General features: G+C 39.0%; 1 long non-coding RNA gene across 2 annotated transcripts; it reads left to right on the top strand.

Annotated features, from left to right (window-relative positions):
- The first annotated feature begins 18,915 nt into the window (after positions 1–18,915).
- Positions 18,916–19,345, top strand: LOC307171088. Of its 2 annotated transcripts, none has more exons than XR_013823492.1 (3): positions 18,916–18,974; positions 19,056–19,117; positions 19,201–19,345. It is a non-coding gene; the product is annotated as an uncharacterized lncRNA (long non-coding RNA). The 2 variants fall into 2 exon arrangements; XR_013823493.1 differs by having other exon boundaries at positions 19,197–19,345.
- The last annotated feature ends 352 nt before the right edge of the window (positions 19,346–19,697 follow it).

Here is a 19,697-nt window from a genome sequence, read left to right as displayed (position 1 = left end):
TAAAGTGTGAGTCGTTAAATGAACATTAATTTGATAGCAGACACAATATGAGTGAGGTTACATTAACTGTTGGTTCTATCATAAAACATGCATAAAACAAGATACCACACAACCCCAGAAATGTGAAAAGGGTACTGTCACGCTTAACAAGAGAGCGCAAGAAGACGAAGATAATCCAAATAAGTGATATTTATTCCAGGAAGACGAAGAGTACAGACACTCACAGGGTAACACATACAATCACCGACAGTGCACTGAACAGAACAGAGAGACTTTATGCGGCTGTTTACACCTGGCCACTTCATGCGTTTTCTGCGATCGGATAGCTATCCGATCATGAAAAGACCAGGTGTAAATGCCCTCCGAAACGAATTTGAGATGGATTTAAATCCGATCGCTCAAACCACTTCAGGAGGAGGTCTGAGCCGCATTTCAGACAAAACTGGAAAAGTGTACATGCATCTGGTTGTTGAAACCACATATGTAAATTTTACTCCTCCCAACAATGCCAAAAAATAAACGTGTGAGAGTGTGTTATTGGTTATATGGCATGTTATAGCCAGATATGATGGAGCTACTGCAGCACGCAGCACCGCAGATGAGCAGCTGAGCATCTATTCAGCAAGACAACGTGCAAACTATTGCAAATTAAAGTGAAAGTAAGTCGCAGATGCTTAGCGTAGCGCTTCTGGGTTATACGTCACACGTAGGCTCACTATTGGCCGACGCAGGTCATGTGTGTGATGCATGTGACGTACAACCCAGAAGCGCTACGCTGTTACACTACGTGAACTAACTCGAGGCCCAGAGAGAAGGAAATGAATAGTGGAATAAAGTCGTTTTTTTGTTTGTTTGTTTTTGCGCACAAAAACTAAGATTGAGCCACTGTAGTCACTTGGACTATATTAATGATGTCTTGAATAACTTTTCTGGGCCAGCAAGTTTCAAACACTTAGAAGCCTATGGAGGAGTGATCCAGCTCTCAGATTTAATCAAAAATATCTTAATTTGTGTTCCGAAGATGAACGAAGATCTTACGGGGTTGGAACAACATGAGGGTGAGTAATTACTGACAGAATTTTCATTTTTGGGTGAACTAACCCTTTAAGGTCAATATAAGTCTTTTTGACCCAGGTAAGTGTGGCAAGTGACTTCAAATTTATCGTGTTTATGCATAGGTTAACTTACTGAATGGACATGAATGTGTTAGTTATTTGGCCCCTGTTTTTTCTACTTGTGACTTTATGGTTTCTTGGCCATAAGTCAATTAGGCCTAGTGTTGAGCTCATTTGCATATTTAAAATAGATTTTTCAAAGAAACTTGTAAAACAAAAATGTTACTTTTCATGTATACTTTCACTGTGTGAGGTTTGATTGTGATAGGAGTAAAGGAAAAAATAAGTCCATTAGGTTGTATTTTGGGCATGTTCGATTAGTATATTGCTCATTTGCATATTCAAAATCATATTTCAAAGAAGATTCTAATACAAAATGTTTTACTTTTCTTGTAGACTTTCATTGTGTAAAGTTTTATTGTTGTAGGAGTAAAGGAAGAAATTAAGCCTATTTGGGTATATTTTGGGTAGCCTATATTCGATTAGTGTATAGCTCATTTGCATATTAAAATTCATTTTCAAAGAAACTTGTAATACAAAAATGTTTACTTTTCATGGGTACTTTCATTGTGTAAAGTTTCATTTTGATAGGAGTAAAGGCAAAAAATAGCCCCTTTGGGGTGTATTGTTGCCTGGCCTTATTGGCACACATCTCGGATTGATGAGAATTTAACATATTTCCTCAACTAGGATTTCTTAGGACTTTTAGTATGTTGTTCTGGACACCTCATAGAAATGATCTATGCTGAAAAAAAATATTTTACAATTAGTCTGTCGTAAAACGCTACTTTGCCTGGACAATACAGTCTATTGTAAGTAACACAAATCCTACGTTGGTGGCACTATGACCATGACTCACAATAGCCAAATCGATATGATTTTGATTTAAATTGAAAATAAAATACTAAGTTATTAGTGAATATGTAAATTAGGTAATTATTGCACCTCCTAGATTTGGGTGGATGCTAGCACACTGGGCCTGAGTAATGAGATTTGAGGCCAATTTGGTTTGGAAATTAGTTTTCTCTGTGCTTTATTCTCTATGAGCTGTAACCTTTGTAACCTTTAAATGTTAATTTCTGTGTCTACTCCAGACTTTCTTTTATGGAACCTCAGTGGATGAATCAGCTGCAATTTTACTAGGACTGGGAAGCCTAAACTGCACCCGAGCCTTCCTGTTCTGGTAGGAGCCAGAAATCCTTTGCACTCAGGCTTTGCTTTCAAACAAAACTTTTGTATTGTTGCCATGTTAAATTATTATTGGGGCACTCAATAATGTAATTGTCATTTAATACAGTTGGGTAAGGGGAATTGCTGTTGCTCTGCTCCACTATCAGCTTGATGCTTTGGATTCTTTGGCAAACATTTTCTGTGGTGGAGAATAACCAACTGGCCAACTTACATTGTTTGTGTGATATTGCTTCATTAAATTTTCATTACCTTTACTGTTGAAAAACAATTAACACAATAATGTTCATATCAAGTTGCTGGAGATTCATCATCATTTGCTAGAAAATCATGATTTCAGGATATTTTTGAATTTTACCCAAAAGCCATTTCTTCTTGGTTCTTTGTTTCGGACAGCTAAAAGTTACATGTGGAGGAGTAATCATTTTTATTTTATTCATCCTCAGTAGCCATCGTGCCCTGTCTCTAATCCCATGGGACATCATTAAAATCTTGGAAGTATGTAATTTTTTGACTGTACTAAAGTACAAAAATGGAATTATGGAACTTGTCATGTTGATAGATCTAATAATGTTTATGGGGAAATAATGTTTATAAATGAGTGAATGTATTCATGTTTTTTTAACATGACAATGGTACGAAGCAGGGCACGATTGCCAATGAGAGACAGACTAGGAGCAAGCTAGATCCACATTAGAATATCATACTGATCATATTCTAATATTTCAAGCACATGCAAGAGCGGCGTCTCTGTCAAGTCGAAGTTTGTCACGAAGCTCTCGGCATCTTGAAAATGCCACAGTCATTTTTATTTCTCCTTTTGTCCCAAAGTCTGCTTGCCATGGTCCATAATGGAAATAATACACAATATTATAGACAAATTATATTTACATTAATTCTTTCACAATTCAAGCAATTTTTCTTTCTGTTACGTTGAATCTAACCTAAAACCTAAAACCTTGAGACATGATTCACTCAAAGATTAAAACCTGAGACTTGGACCAGAACTCTGACTTGGACTCACATTTGTAATGTGCATGCCAAGGATATAGGCCAAAACAACGTTTTTTTGTTTTGTTTGTTTTTCTTCTAGAGTTTCATCCTGCCTGATCTCCATCATAACAAGGGACAATTTATTAGTTAAGAAGGGCAAGGATGTTTCCGAATCAAATTCACCTTGTCTGTCAATGATGACAGAAACAGTGATTTGGCATTAGCTTGCTATGTAGAATTTAAAGAGGATGATAAAAATGTGAATGCGGTCCAGTTGAGTTTAGCTAAATGTGACTTCATCTGCATGTCTGCAGGAATGAAATCCAACACAATATATGTCGTGATACATGCCTACTTAATGGTCTTGGAAAAACATGTTATGATGTTTGTATACATACTGTACATGTATTGTGCCACAATCTATTCTGTATATAGGTGTCCATTTGAGACAAAGAAATTGTTGGGTAGTAAATTTTTTACTATGCTTTTTGAAAATGTGACTTTAAACGACCTTGGAAAGTCATGTGCATATGTTTATGCCAAAATGTTTTGGAAAGGAAATTAGGAAAAAATATGAGACATTGTCTGAAGGATAAAAGAATCATGCCATGTGAATTTATTCCTGTTATTCCTTGATACATTTATGATTATAAACAACATCTGCGTTCCAGATGATGTTGTAATTCTTGAAATCATAGGTCAGTTTGAGATAAAGAGCTGTGGCCGGTTGCACCAGCTGTGCATAAGTTACAACTTAGCCTAGTTTTGATGTAAATGTGCACTAAGTTACAGTTAACGCACTACTAATTATTTTTGCGTTACATCTATAGAGATCAGTGGTTGCACAATTAAACGGATAAACTAAATATTTACGGAAGCCTCCAATCAGGAGTAACAGTTAGAATAAAATAGCAGACAGACTGAAAGGCATCAATATGCTCTTGTTTTACTTGATAGACTTCAAATCTTTAGACATATATGATAATGCAGACATTTACACTAGCTTACATTTTAAGAGAGAAAACATTATGTGAATAGATTACTTTGTTAGCGGCTCTTCAACACAAGTAAACACAAGCTCTTCTTTATCAGTAAAATGGATAGCTGGAAAATTGAGTCAGTAGCAGGGAAATAGTAAAGTAGATTTGAAGTAAATTCCTTTAGCCCTGAACAAAAATTCACAAACTCAGAATTTGGAACATATCTGCTTTCTTTAAAAATCAATATTTTCAAACAATGTAACTTTATAAGACAGTATGTAAAACTATGTGAAAAACTTTCTTATTTAATAGGCTACTCAATCAAAAGAGTAAATACAACTACAAGCCAAGTATACTTAAAATACTTAATTATACTTTTAAGTATATCTCAATCAAAAGATTCAGTACATGTATAGTTATATACTCAGTAATATACTCAGACCTTTCTGTCAGTATAAGTCATGTATACTTAAGTGCAATTTTAAGCATATTTCTGAGAATTACATAAAAAGTAGACTTTTAGTTTAAAAGAATTATAAAGTAAAAGAATTAAGTATACTAATAGCACACTTGAATAAACTTCTTTTTCGTACGGGAATACATGAACTCTACGACTCTGAAAAAGCTACGAAAGTGAGGCAGTTGGCAGAGGGTACTTTTATTGCACTTACTGGAGACCACTGGACATCAGTAAATAACTCATGAAACCCCCGTTTCCTAAAGGAAGGAACTGAGACAAACTGGTGTGATGGGGTCTTGTCTGGGAGCCCAATCACCTCCAAGTGGTAACTAAATGAACCAATGAACATTGGCCAGTGAGATTTGCATCACGAGACACACCCACCCAGACATACGAATATGACCGGCATTACTCACTTCATTCGTGTTTTGCTGAGGAGCCGAGACAGGGTTCAGGGCTGTGGCAGGGGGGACGTAATGTCTCTGTTTCCTCATACCCAGAGCCCCAAGTAAGCCCGAGGAGAAGTCCTCCATACCAAACATGATGGAAGGGACTGGACTTATTCTTGAGATGGTCGTAACTGCTGTTCCTTTATTGTGACATTTCACGGGGAAGAGTGCTTCAGATCTCAATTCCCATTGTTTTTCAGCCATGACCAGTGTTGTTAACGCTGGGGAAGCATGCCTTGTCCAATGGAGAGGGACACTACGGAGACCACACTCTGCCAAAAGGGAGATAACATGTGGTGGCTACACATATGGACTGACCCGTGGGTGGCTACACATATAGATGCCTCTACCACATCTGACTGCCGAAGGATGCTGGAGAACTTGATTCAGGGTTCACAAAGTGGGAAAACAAGTAGGCACTCATATCACCCTTTAGAGGGTAATGGCGCTTCAAGCAAGACACCGAGCCAGACTTCCCGCACATTACCTGTTTGTACCCAACACACGGGAAAAAAACGGCTCTACTTGGAGACTGTAGATGACATGAGACAGGCCCAAACTCAGGGCAGTCAGGAGCACTGTCTTTAGAGACAGGATTTCAAGCTTGACTGACTCCAGCGGCTTGAAGGGAGCTCTCTGTAGACCAGAAAGGACCACAGAGAGGTGCCAGGAGGGTATGAGGCACTGTCTGGGAGGATTTAACCTCCTGGTGCCTCTCAGGGACCTGATGACCAACAGCAATGTGATGTGCTGTGATGGCGGCAACATACACCTCAAGGTGGAGGGGGACAGCCTTCAATCCAAGCCCTCTTGAAGGAAGGAAAGGACAGAGCTGATCGGACATACTCCATATCCGGGGGTCTTCCCGTTCTTCCCGGAAGAACACCACTCCGTGAACAGACTCCACTTCAAAGCGTAAGAACACCTGGTAGAGGGGGCTCTAGCTTAAGTGATAGTGTCTACCACTGCCGGTCGTAGGCTACTTAAGGGTGGAGGGTAGGCTACTTACGCGTGGAGGTTCCAGAGGTCTGAACATGGGTGCCATATGGTGCCTGTCCCTGAGAAAGCAGGTCCATCCTCAGGGGAATGCGCCATGGAGGGACTGTCGCGAGGAGCATCAGTTCTGGGAACCAGGTCTAGTTGGGCCAGTAAGGTGCAACTAACAAGACCTGCTCCTCGTCCTCCCTGACCTTGCACAGTGTCTGTGCGAGCAGGCTCACTGGGGAAACGTATATTTGCGTAGACCCCAGGGCCAGCTGTGTGCCAGATCATCCGTGCTGAAGCAGTCTCATATGAAGCAATCTGCGCACCGTTACCGCGGCTGTGGATACCATATGCCCCATGAGCAATGTTCCCTCTAAGGCCAGTCGAAGTGGCCGTGCAATAGATTTTTCAGACCGCGCACATTTTTTTCAGGGGTTAAACATCTGAGCATCAAAGGCGATGCAGGCTAGGTAATAAACATTTAAAATACTGACATGTGACAACCAAGCCGGATGTACATTAGAATGTTTACATACAAAGTATCCTTTAGGCTACTCTTGGCGTACCCCAGCAGTTATACAGTAGGCTACCATGGCGAAGAGAAAGGCAGAGCAGGTGCCCCAGAAAAAGGTCTGCCTAACGTTTAAACATGAGTGGCTTGATGAAATAGTCCAAACCGACACAAAAGATGGTCCAGGTAGGATAAAACTTTCAGACATATTTACATATGAAGAAAGGAGTGGCGTGATCTGCAAATTCTGCTTGGAGGCAAAAGCGAAAGGAGAGTTCGCTCGGGGGAAACATTGGTCCGAGTGGAAGCTTGATTACCTAAAGCATCATCTGACACAGAAAGTCCATGTAGACGCATTGAAAATATTAAGACTTAAACATGGGAACTCTATTGATAAAATTCTCACCGAAACTAATGAATCCCGAGAGAGACGAATTCAGAGAGCACGATCCGACCCTGAACAAATAAAAATATTGATCGACAATGTGATGCTAGCAATTAACACCAACATGTCCATGTTATCAGTTCAGGATATACACGATCATATGGCAAAATACGTCGACCTACCTCAGAGTTGGAGAAGCAAAAATTATGCTTTTGAATTTGTGGAATGTATCAACTCAGTTGTGCAGACTGAGATGATAAGCAGCATAAGAAATGCTCATGTCCACACATTAATTGTGGATGAAAGTACCGATATCTTTCAGGATGCACTGCAGAAAACATCCTTGATGCCATTACCAAGTTCTACGCAGACCATGCGCTAGACATGAACAAAATGGTCATGTTTATTTCAGATGGTGCTTCTGTCATGTTAGGCAGACATAAAGGAGTGGCTGCTTTACTGAAGCGTCAGGCCCATAGGGAGGACTTAGGAATTGATGACGCATGGAAAGATGTCCCTATAATGAAAGAAGTAGAAACGCTACTCCGGACAGTATACTCCATGTTTTGCAGATCGTCTGTGAAGAAAGCCAAATTCACAGAGATGGCAGAGGTTTTGGAAGTGGATTCGCTGTCTTTTAGGCCTTTGAATACCAAGCTGTGTGCGCTGTTTTGTGAAATTTCAGCGCGTTGACCGAATACTGCACCAAAGAAGCTGACTCTGACCCCATTGCGAAATACTGTCATAGAAAACTGACCGACACCAAGTACAAATTTGCAATCACTGTGCTAGCAGAAGTGCTTGAGGAACTCGCTCAGCTGTGCACCTGCTTACAGCGCAGTAACCTTACGGCCATGGATGGGCACTGCATTGCCAGAGCGAAAATACAGAAACTACGTGCGCAATATTTAGGAGAGCGAGTTCACTGGGGCAAATGAGCGCTCACAGTTTTGGAAAGTGAGAGTGCAGTGAACACAAGGGACATTATTCTGTTTGTCCGTAAAGTTTGTGAGCACTTGGATGCCCACTTCCCTGAAAATGAGCTCAAAGAGTGGGCTGCCTTTGAGCCGGACACGTTGGATCATGCATTTGGTGAATTTGATCATGGGCTGAATGACCTGACCAGTCTGGCGAAGAAGTTCGAAGCGCTTCTGGAGGAAGCAGACGATGCGGTCCCGGGGCGCATTTGTCAACAATACAATGAATTCAAGTTCATGGTTAATGAAAAAAGGAAAATCGGACTGCTCAGATCATTTTCTGAGATTGTTACCTGGTCGCTGAAAAGTGAGCATTTTCCAGATCTGGTACAACTTCTTGACATTTGTGGCACATTCCAAGCATCCAGCGCCGACTGTGAACGCGGTTTCAGTCTAATGAATGCCATTAAGACAAAATCGCGCAACCGCCTTGAAGTTTTCCATTTGGACCAACTGATGAGAATTAAATCAAGGCAAAAAGAGGGTCCTATAGACCTTGACAAGGTCTACAACCACTGGAAAGGGGACAAAGACAGGCGAGAGAAGATTTGAGGTACTGTAGAAATTTATTTCCAATATTTTCAATTAGACCTATTAGGCCTAATATAGATCAAAGTGATCTTGATTACTGCAACAACATTTTGACATGTCATTGAATCATGTAGGTTAATTCTGTTTTAATATATTTGCAGTTGTTTAATGTAATAATTATTTTGTGTTTTGAAGAGAAATTATGTTTCTCTTTTGGTTAACCTGTTTTTCAGATGCTGTTCTTTGGAGAGATGTGTCTTCCATAGGCCTGCAGACAAGATGAGCCACATAGCCAGATAGGCCTATCATCCTCAATGAAATTAAAAAATGACATGTTTTGTAACCTAGTTTGTTGCACTAGTTTGTTGCACAGTTATTAAATTGTTTATATAGGCTACCTTTAGGAAAAATTACACCATGTCAATTTAATAGGCCTATAATTATTGTTAAGCACTGCATTAGCATTTTTCTTTCAATGAAGTTCCACTTAAATGTTGTACCTGCTGAGAAATGACTAAACATCTTGGATACTTTTATTTTTTATATATATCATTATCAGTCATAACCAGTGAACCAGTCATAACCTCTCTAAACCTTATTGAAACCTTATCAACCAAAGATCCTTTAAGTTCAACTAAATTGACTGGTAAAACACCATCATTAAAATGTTCCCAAAGTCCAACCATTATAAAGGATATTGAATAAATATCAACCTTGTAGACATATTGATGCATTTTCTGTCATCTCTTTGAATCCCCTATGACAGCCATTCCCAAACTGTGGTCCGCGGACCACTAGTGGTCCGTGAGCAGGTGGTCCGTGGAAAGGCAAAATAAAATATAAAATAATATTTTTTTTACCTTCATTTTACCAGGAAATTCCCATTTAAAAAAAAAAAAGAAAAGTAAAAAGAATATGTAGGCCTATATTGATATAACATTTTAATTAAATTGTCAAGTTATTGTGTGATTACTAAAATAGCCTAGTGGTGTTCGGCCATGACATTCAAGTCCAGTGCGGTTAGAACCACAACATGGATCGGTGGATAGCAACAGGTTCTCTGAAGAGAAAAGGGCAGAGGCAAATATGTTCTCATTATCACATCACACGCATAGTTCACACCGGACGAAATTTCGCTTCAAACTTTTGTTTTGACGCGCGAATTGATACAAAGTGGTCAAGCGTATCACTAGACGCGGCAGGCGCGAATTTCACATAATCCCTTTTTGAATTTGACGCGCTATTCGCGTCCGGTGTGTGAACGCACAGTTAGGCATAGGCAGTTTATATGAAACGAAATGTTTATAAATGGAATGAATAAGGCCTGTTATTATTTTAATTTCCAGTTAGTTTCTTGATCTCGCGTTTCTGAAATGTTTTGCAGATGTGCTGTTAAGTGGACAAACTTTTTGAGGACTTGTAAAACTCTGAAGATTAATAATCCCCTAAAATCGCCAAAGGTTTTGAAATGTTGACTATATTCCAGTGTTCTTATTAGGCTACTGTATAGATTTCATACTAAATTGCTATGGAAATAAGCCTGTTGTTCAAATGAACCTGATTATGCCCTTGGGCGCTTGAGTAGCCTAAATAAATAAATTAAATATGTGGCAGCCGTTGTGTGCAGTAAACTTTCCTTTAACAAGCCTGTTGTTCTGATGTGATGACCAATGATAGCTTTATAGCTAGTAAGCCTATTTAGAGGTGCAGATTAATTCAGGTAGGACTCTGTGTAGACATATTTTATTATGTGTATTATGAGGTGGTCCGCGAAAATTCTTGATTACAAATAGTGGTCCACACACTCAAAAAGTTTGAGAACCCCTGCCCTATGACTAACGCAGGCTCTTGGTCATTTTCGTCAGGTCGTGTGGTTGCGAATTGCTCACAGTACTGAAATGTGCGCTCAGAAAAAAAATTCTCAGTGCTGAAAAAAATTAGAGGGAACATTGCCCATGAGCCTCTGAAAATATTTCAGTGGGGCTGCTGTCTTCTGTATTCAGAATGTGCGCTCATGGGTGACGCACTGTCATAATGACTTCTGACCAACACCTGACTGAGAAAAGAGATGCTCTTCATGGGTAAGAGCTTGCTCTTTTCCCAGTTGACCCAAGGCCCCAGATGGCTGAGGTTCCTGAACAGCAGGTCCCTGTGTTCGAATAATTGATCCAGAGAATGAGCTAGAATGAGCCAGTTGTCAAGATGGTTGAGGATGTGAATGCACAACTCCCAGAGCGGGGTTAGGGCAGCCTCCGTGACTTTGGTAAAGACGCGCAGAGACAGGAAGTGGCAAAGCAATTAGAATGGCTGTTTCCTCCAAAAAATCAGCTTTGCTCCAAAACAAAATATGAATGAAGTGAGTAATGCCGGTCAAATTTATACCCGTATGTCCGGGTGTGTGTGACTCGGCATGCAAATCTAACTGGCCAATGTTCATTGGCTCGTTTAGTTACCACTTGGAGGTGATTGGGCTCCCAGGCGAGAACCCATGATGTCAGTCCGAAGTAACGTTGAACGTGACTGACTGAATGGGAACCATAACTAGTGTCACAGCACACCTAATCGATGACAACTGGCAGCTGCACTCATTCCCTTTAGGTGTGTTAAAGGGATATTTCATCGCTGGAACGATGAATGTGTATTTAAATTGGGTCATTTATGTAGTAGAAATGTGAAATTATTTTAGAAGTTGGTGCCTTCTAGACTGAGAAAAGCCAGAAAATTTATTTTTGGCTCATGTGGATGAAAGACAACAACTCCCAGAATGCACTTGCTTCGCTGCCCTACGAGGCCACTCCCAAGCCACACCTACCGGTTACAGAGAGCAGTATCGGAAGAAATTATACAACTAGGCTACTAGTTGGCTCGAAACTGAAAAGTCGCCATTTTATCATGAGATCCCACCCCCTATGGGCGGGTTGAAAACATGCGGAACTAGCTCCTACTACTGGCTGTAGTCTCTAGTCTAAAAATTACGATTTTTGCGTCATCTGAGTTTTTTTTCCAGACACACAATACAGAAATCTCTTATCTCAGGGGGACATGAGGGAGGGAAGCACGGTCATTCGAAAATACTACCGGGTTTCTACTGATACAAAGCTTAATGCTAATCGGTTAAGTATCTCTTTAATAACAGAAGAAAGGCATTTTGCCGAAGCATGCTCTTGCCAGTTTCTTAAAGTTGCAAATGAGTGGGAGATAACCAAGCGGCAACATTCTAATCTGAAACAATGAAGCCTACCCGGAAGTGCGAAAAGGGGGGGATTTTTTCTAACCCGTTAGTTTAGATCGTATTTAGATATAAAATGTATGACAAATAAGGGCGTGGTTAACTTTGATTGACAGTTTGATTGACAGCTGATAACAAGCATAGGCTGCGCCAAGGAGAATGACAACATAAGAAGCGCCATTTTTTAATATACAGTTGCAATATAATACTACTGTTTTTGTATCATGAAATGTAGTTTTAAGAGTTTTTCAGGCGAGCATGTAGTTGTTTAAAGCTCAAATCTGTGGTTTATTTATAAAGGTTTATGAAAATTTTATCCAGGTTGTGAGATCCAGACGAACACCGGACGCTCATGTACCCTGCCTGGAACAGCCTTTCCTCGGCTAGTCGTTCTGACGTTTGCCGCTGACTCTGGCGTCTCTGTAGTGGTTAAACGTGAGATATAATTCATCTTGTGTATATCTAACGAGTGATTTTTGGTCTCGTGAATCTATAATTTGTTCCCTGGCCAATCGTTTTGGCTGAGGGCTAAGTTAAGTTTCATAACTTTATAAGCTATTTAACTTTACCGTTGTATGGTTAGACTAGAGCGCTGACTTTGTATGTTTGACTGAATTGTTTGCTTTATTTGTATAGCTTCTTGTACCTTTTACTTATACTTTTATAATGGCTAATATTGATAAAACTGAAATTTGACAAAAAGAGACTGGGTTGAGTTTTGTCATTTTAAATTTTAATACAACGAAGATGATCTGTAATGTTGTTTACTGCAACATCTGTTGTTTAGTACAAATGCACATATTGCCTGGACCATATTAAAATGTTTAATATTTTTATATTATATTTAAACGAAAAGAGGCAGGGTTGTGTTTTATATTTCGTTTTGTTATAAATAGGCTAACGTTATTGAATATAATCAATACGCGTTGCCTGAACCACATTTGTGTGGCTGTAATGTTTAAGATTTCTTTAAATGAAAACGAAAAGAGTTAGTGTGGTGTTTTATAACATATTTCGTTTTATTGTTGCCTAAAATGTACATACAGAGATAACTGGAGTAGCAGAGCGAGCTGAGTGACGCGCGCTGTTCCATTTGCAGACTTACCGGACTCCTTTACCCATATGGATTGGCCAGAAGGTGGGCGGGGTTTCCCAAGATTTTCCAAGATGGCGCCGCCCATACCCCCCATAAACGGCCTCAAAACCGTTCATCAGAAAGTCTATGGGTGACGTCACAGACGCTTTGTCCATATTTTTTACAGTCTATGGAGATAACGGGCAAGGTCACAACTATAGGAACAGACAGCACTCGCAATATGATTGCAGCTGCAAGGAGTCTACCATTCGAGCATGTGCCGTGTGTGGTGCACATGATACAAAGGGTGTGTGACGGTAGCCAGCCTTTCTGGATTATCCTCACTCAAGTTTCAGCGCCCCCTTCTGTATGTTTATGGACTCACGTACTTGTTTCCTAGTATGCATTGTTGACTGTTGATTGACTATCACCTGTTCTGATTTAACTCTGATCAGTTAACCTATATCTGGCTTGTTAACCTGGCGTCTCTTTGTGCAGTATTGTTTCACTGTTGTGTGCATGTCTGAGCGTTCCTGGTTTTCTTTGCCTACCTGTGTCTTGACTCTTGCCTTGCTGAATCTCTCTGATTGTCCGCAGCCTGCCTAGTGACCCTCTGCCTGTTTCTGGATTCCGTTTGCCTGCAGCCTGCCCATGATCTCCAGCCTGGTTCTCGACATGCCTTTGTTTAACCCTGAATCTGTTGACGCTGAATCTTATCTTTGACTGAGTCTTTATTTAATAAATTGTTGCACTTGGATCTGCCTCTGTCATCTCAATCATAACAGGGTGATCAACGTGGCTTTAAGGGAGAGCAGATTTGACTGCGTTTTAGCCAAATGCTGTAAAATCGTCCGACAATTCAGACACAGTCCCGCAAATACAGCAGAGCTGAAAGCTCAGCAAACCTCTCATGGGCTATTAGAGGAATGGATGTTGTGGCGAGCAGGACGAGGCCAAGGGCCGTGAGAGAATGACGCGAGGCCGGTGGGGTGATTGATAATGAGCAACATCTGCGCGACGCACCGGTCTCATATCTCTCATGGAGGAGTAGAAGCATAAAAGGAGGAGCGACGACAGTGAAGGACGAGAGAGACCAGGCCTGGATTTATGTTGTGTTTTATTTTGTTATATATTGTCTTTGTCAATTTTGACAAGATTTTGTCTTTACTTTCATTTTGTATTTGTTTATTTATTTTGTTATTAAAGTCTTTAAATGTTTGCCAGTTCCCACCTCCTTCTTCCCACAACATCTAACTGCGTTACAGATGTACTGATGCACTGGAAGTAATTTGTAAGTCATCTAGACATAATTTAAAAGGTTCCTGGATTATGATTTCACATTTTTAACTTTAGTTAGTGTGTAATGTTGCTGTTTAAACAACATCTGCAAAGATACAACACTCAAAGTTCAAAGCAAAGGGAGACATTTTCTTTTACAGAAATCGTTTTTTAAGGACTACAACAAACGGCTGGCAGTGACTACAACAAGCTTCTTCCCAGGTTGGTGACCCAAAAATTTACAAAAACCCTGCCCCCAGGAACATGCAACAAAGGGGATGAGGTCATGTTGGGCTGCTTAAGAGAAGTTGAAGAGTTGTCGTCGCTGTTTTTTACACCCCAGAAATAGTTTGTCCTTAGGCTGACGAACTTAGAGAGGTTAAAATGTATTTTTAACACCGTTTCTGAACATTATAACCTCAACGTTTGTCTGTTTCATGACTGACATGAAACATTAACCAAAACAAGACGTGACACTATGATGCTATGATGCTTTGATGTAAAGGAAGGATAAAGCTTTGCCTCCGCTAGCCTGCTAACTAACATTACAGTATTGATGTACTTAATAAAATAAAAAATATAATAAAAGAAATGGCAGTTCACCACCCCTTAGTAAAATGATCCATGATTATGTGATCGATTACTGTTTTTTATTACCATAGTTTTCTGACAAATAATAAATGGTGGATAACATCATATCTATAAGGAATTTTTTAGTTTTTTTCAGAGTAAACAACATACATGGAGCATTAACATTAACCAGTTTCAAGAGAAAAAAAAAAAAAAAAAAAAAGGGCAGCGTGGGCAAATACAGAATTACAATATCTTCATGTGAGCATTTAAGAATACATGATAGACTTATATTCAATGCCAAGACAGTTCAAAGGAATTTTCCATAACTTCTGAAATTATTTAGATTTACCTTTAACATACATCCAATCTTTTCCACAAGTACAGTTTCTTTAATCAGGATTATCCAGTCCTTAATAAGGGGTGGGTCAGATCCAACCCATTTATTCATAATTGTTTTCCGCCCCAACATCAGTAAAGTTCTAAAAACATCCAAATGTTCCAGAAAGGAGGGGGGCAATACACCCAGCAAACACATGAGTGGGGAGGCTGTAACCTTCTGTTTACATATTATAGATAGTTTATCACAAATACCATTCCAAAAATTTACAGCCAATGAACATTCCCAGAGACAATGAAAGAATGTTCCAATATTGTTGTTGCATTTAGGACATTGGGGAGATACAGTTTTATTTATTTTGCTATATTTATTTTGAGATATATAAGCTCTATGTACTATATTAAATTGCATCTATTTAAATATGTTGCAGACAGAGACATTCAATGGTAGTTTGACAATATCTTCCCAGACATTTTCGTCATTGTCAAATTTCAAGTTCTTACTCCATGCCCTCTGCAACAAAATCAGGTTGTCTGCTTTGTGATGGCTTATCATAGAGTAAAATTTGGATATGAAGTGTTTAACTTCAGTATCCTTAAGAAAAAATCTATCTAAAAAGAAATCAGAGCTATTCAGGGTAAGACTAGTATCCCTGGTCCGGACGAAATATCTTATCTGCAAGAATTTAAAGAAGTCCTTTTTGGGGATATTATGCTTTAAATGTAACTCATCAAATGACATAAAAACACCCTTATGGAATAGATCAGGGTTCACCAATCTCGGTCCTGGGGGGCCGCTGTCCTGCAGAGTTTAGCTCCAACCAGCTCCAACACACCTGTTTGAAAGTTTCTAGTATGCCTAGTGAGACCTTGATTAGCTGGTTCAGGTGTGTTTAATTGGGGTTGGAGCTAAACTCTGCAGGACAGCGGCCCTCCAGGACCGAGATTGGTGAACCCTGCAATAGATCATATATCCTGTATATTCCTAAATTAATCCAGTTACCAAATTGAGAGCCCATATCAGTATGGTGAAAATTTGTGTTACCAGTCAGTGTGGATAGGATAGGCAAGCTGATTATGCTTGAGAGACCTTCTAATCTGTGACCATCTTTTGACAACTCTGATAATGAGAGGGTTTTCTTTTACCTTGTCAGGGATTTGGGTTTTCTGGTCTAATAAATTAATCAGAGAAACTGGATTTCAATACTGTTGTTCTACATCTACCCACAGAGCATCTTCAGGTTTGTGTATCCAATCTAAGAGAATCCTAGCCTGTATTGCCCATCTATAATATTTAAAATTTGGAAGTGACCATCCACTTGTGTCAGTGGGTAATTGTAACGTTTGTAGTTTAACTTTAGATCGCTTACCGGCCCAGATAAATTTAGACATGGCTTTGTTAATATCTTTTATATCAACATTTGTCAAATTTAAAAAAGTCATGGATAGCGGGTATAGAATCTTTGGGAAGATTATCATTTTTATAAGGTTTATCCTTCCTGAGAAGGAGACTGGTAGTTTTGACCATCTTGTGAAGTCTTCCTTGATACGGAGTATTGATGTTTTGATATTAGAGTCATAAAGTTGTGAAAGTTTGTGTGTAATACGGATACCTAAATATGTAATACCTTTAGGAGACCGTTTAAATGGCTTAACGAAATTGGGCTCAGATATATTTTGTGGTCCTAATGGCATAATCTCTGACTTGTGAAAATTAACTTTATATCCAGAAATGACTCCAAATTGCTTAATACAGTCAGTTAATTCAGGTAATGATGTTTGCGGGTTGGTTATAGTTAACAAAATATCATCTGCATAGAGCAGTATCTTTTGTTCTCTGTTACCAATCCTACACCGTAAATGTTTTGATTATTTCGAATATAAATTGCCATTTGTTCTATCGCCATGGCGAATAATAAAGGGGACAAGGGGCAACCCCGACGTGTTCCCCTATGAAGTACGAATGAGTCAGAGAGAATGCCATTAGTTAATACGGCAGCTTTTGGTGACGTATAGAGTAATCTGACCCATTTTATGAAGTTTTCACCAATTTCAAATCTGGCCATAACATCAAACATATACCTCCACTCCACCCTATCAAATGCCTTTTCGGCGTCCATCGCTAGTAAGATTCCAGGTATGGAGTTTTGGTCAAGGTGGCATATTATATTAAATAATCTTCTAGTGTTACAATAGGAGTGGCGGCCTTTTATAAACCCTCTTTGGTCTGGGTCTATAATGTCCAGAATTACATGCTCAAGACGTTTAGCCAAGATTTTAGCCAGAACCTTTAAATCTACATTTAACAAACTTATTGGCCTGTAAGAGCTGCATTCCTCTGGATCCTTTCCCTTTTTGTGTATAACTGTAATATTAGCTACATTTATATAATTAGGAAGTTTAGATGCATGAAACGAGGTATTGGTAGCCTTCATGAGGTAGGGACTTAATTTATCATTCATAACCTTAAAAAATTCCACTGGGTACCCATCAGGTCCTGGAGATTTCTCTGACTATAAAGAGTTTATTGCACTTTTAATTTCTAAAAGAGAAATGGGGGCTTCTAAGAGTTCTTGTTGTTTATTGTTTATTTTAGGAATGCAAAGATCTTTGAAAGAAGTATTTTCCGGTGTAGTTTGTGTATCTATATCTGAGCTACACTGTTAGACTTTTCTGTAATTTCTACAGTTATTCACTTTAAATCCCCCAGTATTATACTGCTATTTCTCTTTACAGTAAATAACTCTGATTCCCATTGCATCATGGGAATTTTCTGTGACGTCTAACACCACATACAGAGACTTACTGTATTTTTTAAATTTGCATTTGTATGCTACTGTATTTGTATACTGTATTTGTATACTACTGTATTTGACGTAACGGCCTCTCTGCCTGGCACCATTCCATCGTGCTTTTTATTTCCTAATTTTTGATTTACACCGCGTGTCTACAACGCTATAATAGCCAGAGGCTGTTTAGACACATTGAAGCGACCGGACCATTAATACAAAATGCAAACCTGTTTGTATAGCGAAATAGCGCGAGCGCTTGGACTAGGAGTACGTCAGAAATATAACGGCGCATCACTATACACTGTTTGGGATTTGTCGTGTCGCGCCAGAGCATCCAGTGTAATATCATTCTGACTGTCTTTTGTTGGATTGCGCCGTTCGTGTCTGGCCCGGGGAAGAGACAGAATTCACTTCACTGAGAGAGAGACCAGCAAGCAAGGTAAAAAAAAAACATTCTGTGTGTGTTGACAGGATTGTACCCAGTTTAACCTATGTTTTAACGTTAGCCTACTCATCAACATGGCGGTAACGAACTTTACCACTGTAAACTGCGCTAACATTTCATTTTACAGACTTTGTTAGATTATTGAATTGTCAAGTTAAAATACGCCAACGAGCAACGCTTAGTTTACATTAACAATAAATTAACTAATGTGAAATTCTGTTTTGGTTGTAGATAACGTTGGCCTACTGATGAGAACCTTTATAGTTTTAGCATTAGTTTGCAAACTATAACATATTATAGTTTTTTTTTTTTTTTTATGAAATTTAATATTTACTTCCATTTTTATATGTGTTTAAAGGCAACTGCAACAAAGCGCCAATTCGCGCCAGTGACTTGTAGGCTAGCAAGATTCCAGGTAGGCCATTTGTGATATATTTTGAGATAAGTTTGCTGAAATGATTAGCAATATGTGAAAAGTGCTTTGGAGAAACTGGTGCAGACTAGGTAGCTTACAATATCTTATAAAATCTCTATAAAATTGGCTAACTTTATATCAAATAAGTGACCTTTGCATCATGTCTAACGTTAACTTTATATTTATTACACAGCAAATGAACCAATCAGAAGATGGACCATTGTCTTTGTTCAGTCTCACCAGATTAAATGTATCCAGGTAAGCACTGCAGTAAAACTCTCACTAATTCATTCATTCAACTTAAGTTTATATTTTTGCATTATTTTGATATTTTATTAGGCAGAAGACTCTCTACCATTGCAGTCCCACCTGACCAGGAAGGTCCTAATATCAGCGTACAGGTGGGTTAACTACTGTAGGAAGGAGAACGATCATCACTCAGTGATTTCTTGCATGTGTCTTAATGTATATTTGTCTCAGACAGGGACCCCTTCACTGCAGACAAGCTGAAATGGGCTAAAATCATCGATTTCAGTCTTTCTCTCTATGGATCTCAGCATTTTTGGGCAGAATTTAGGATTTGTAAGTATTAAAATTTAATCTGGCATAATTTAATTTAGTTCTTTTGTATGCTATTTATTGACAAAAGCTGTTTACAAATATATATTCTTAAGTTTTTTGAAAATAATAATAAAAATTTAAAAAAGGAGATTAAAAATAATTTGACACTAATATTTTCTCTCTCTCTCTCTCTCTCTCTCTCTCTCTCTCTCTCTCTCTCTCTCTCTCTCTCTCTCTCTCTCTCATATTTAGTGTTGGACAAGATCTCCTCTGAAGGACTGAGTACATCTGTGTTTGTGGACACGCATACAGACCAGGGAACATTCTGATGTTGTCAATCAAGTTCTGAACAGGAACCAATCTTTGGAGAAGTTCATTTATTCGCAAAGGTGGACAAAAACATTGTGTTGGCTTTTTAAA

This window comes from Squalius cephalus (genome assembly GCF_949319135.1).
Source record: "Squalius cephalus genome assembly, chromosome: 14".
Classification (NCBI taxonomy): domain Eukaryota; kingdom Metazoa; phylum Chordata; class Actinopteri; order Cypriniformes; family Leuciscidae; genus Squalius; species Squalius cephalus.
The sequence above is the reverse complement of the archived record's forward strand: the minus strand, read 5'-3'. Positions and strand labels throughout refer to the sequence as shown.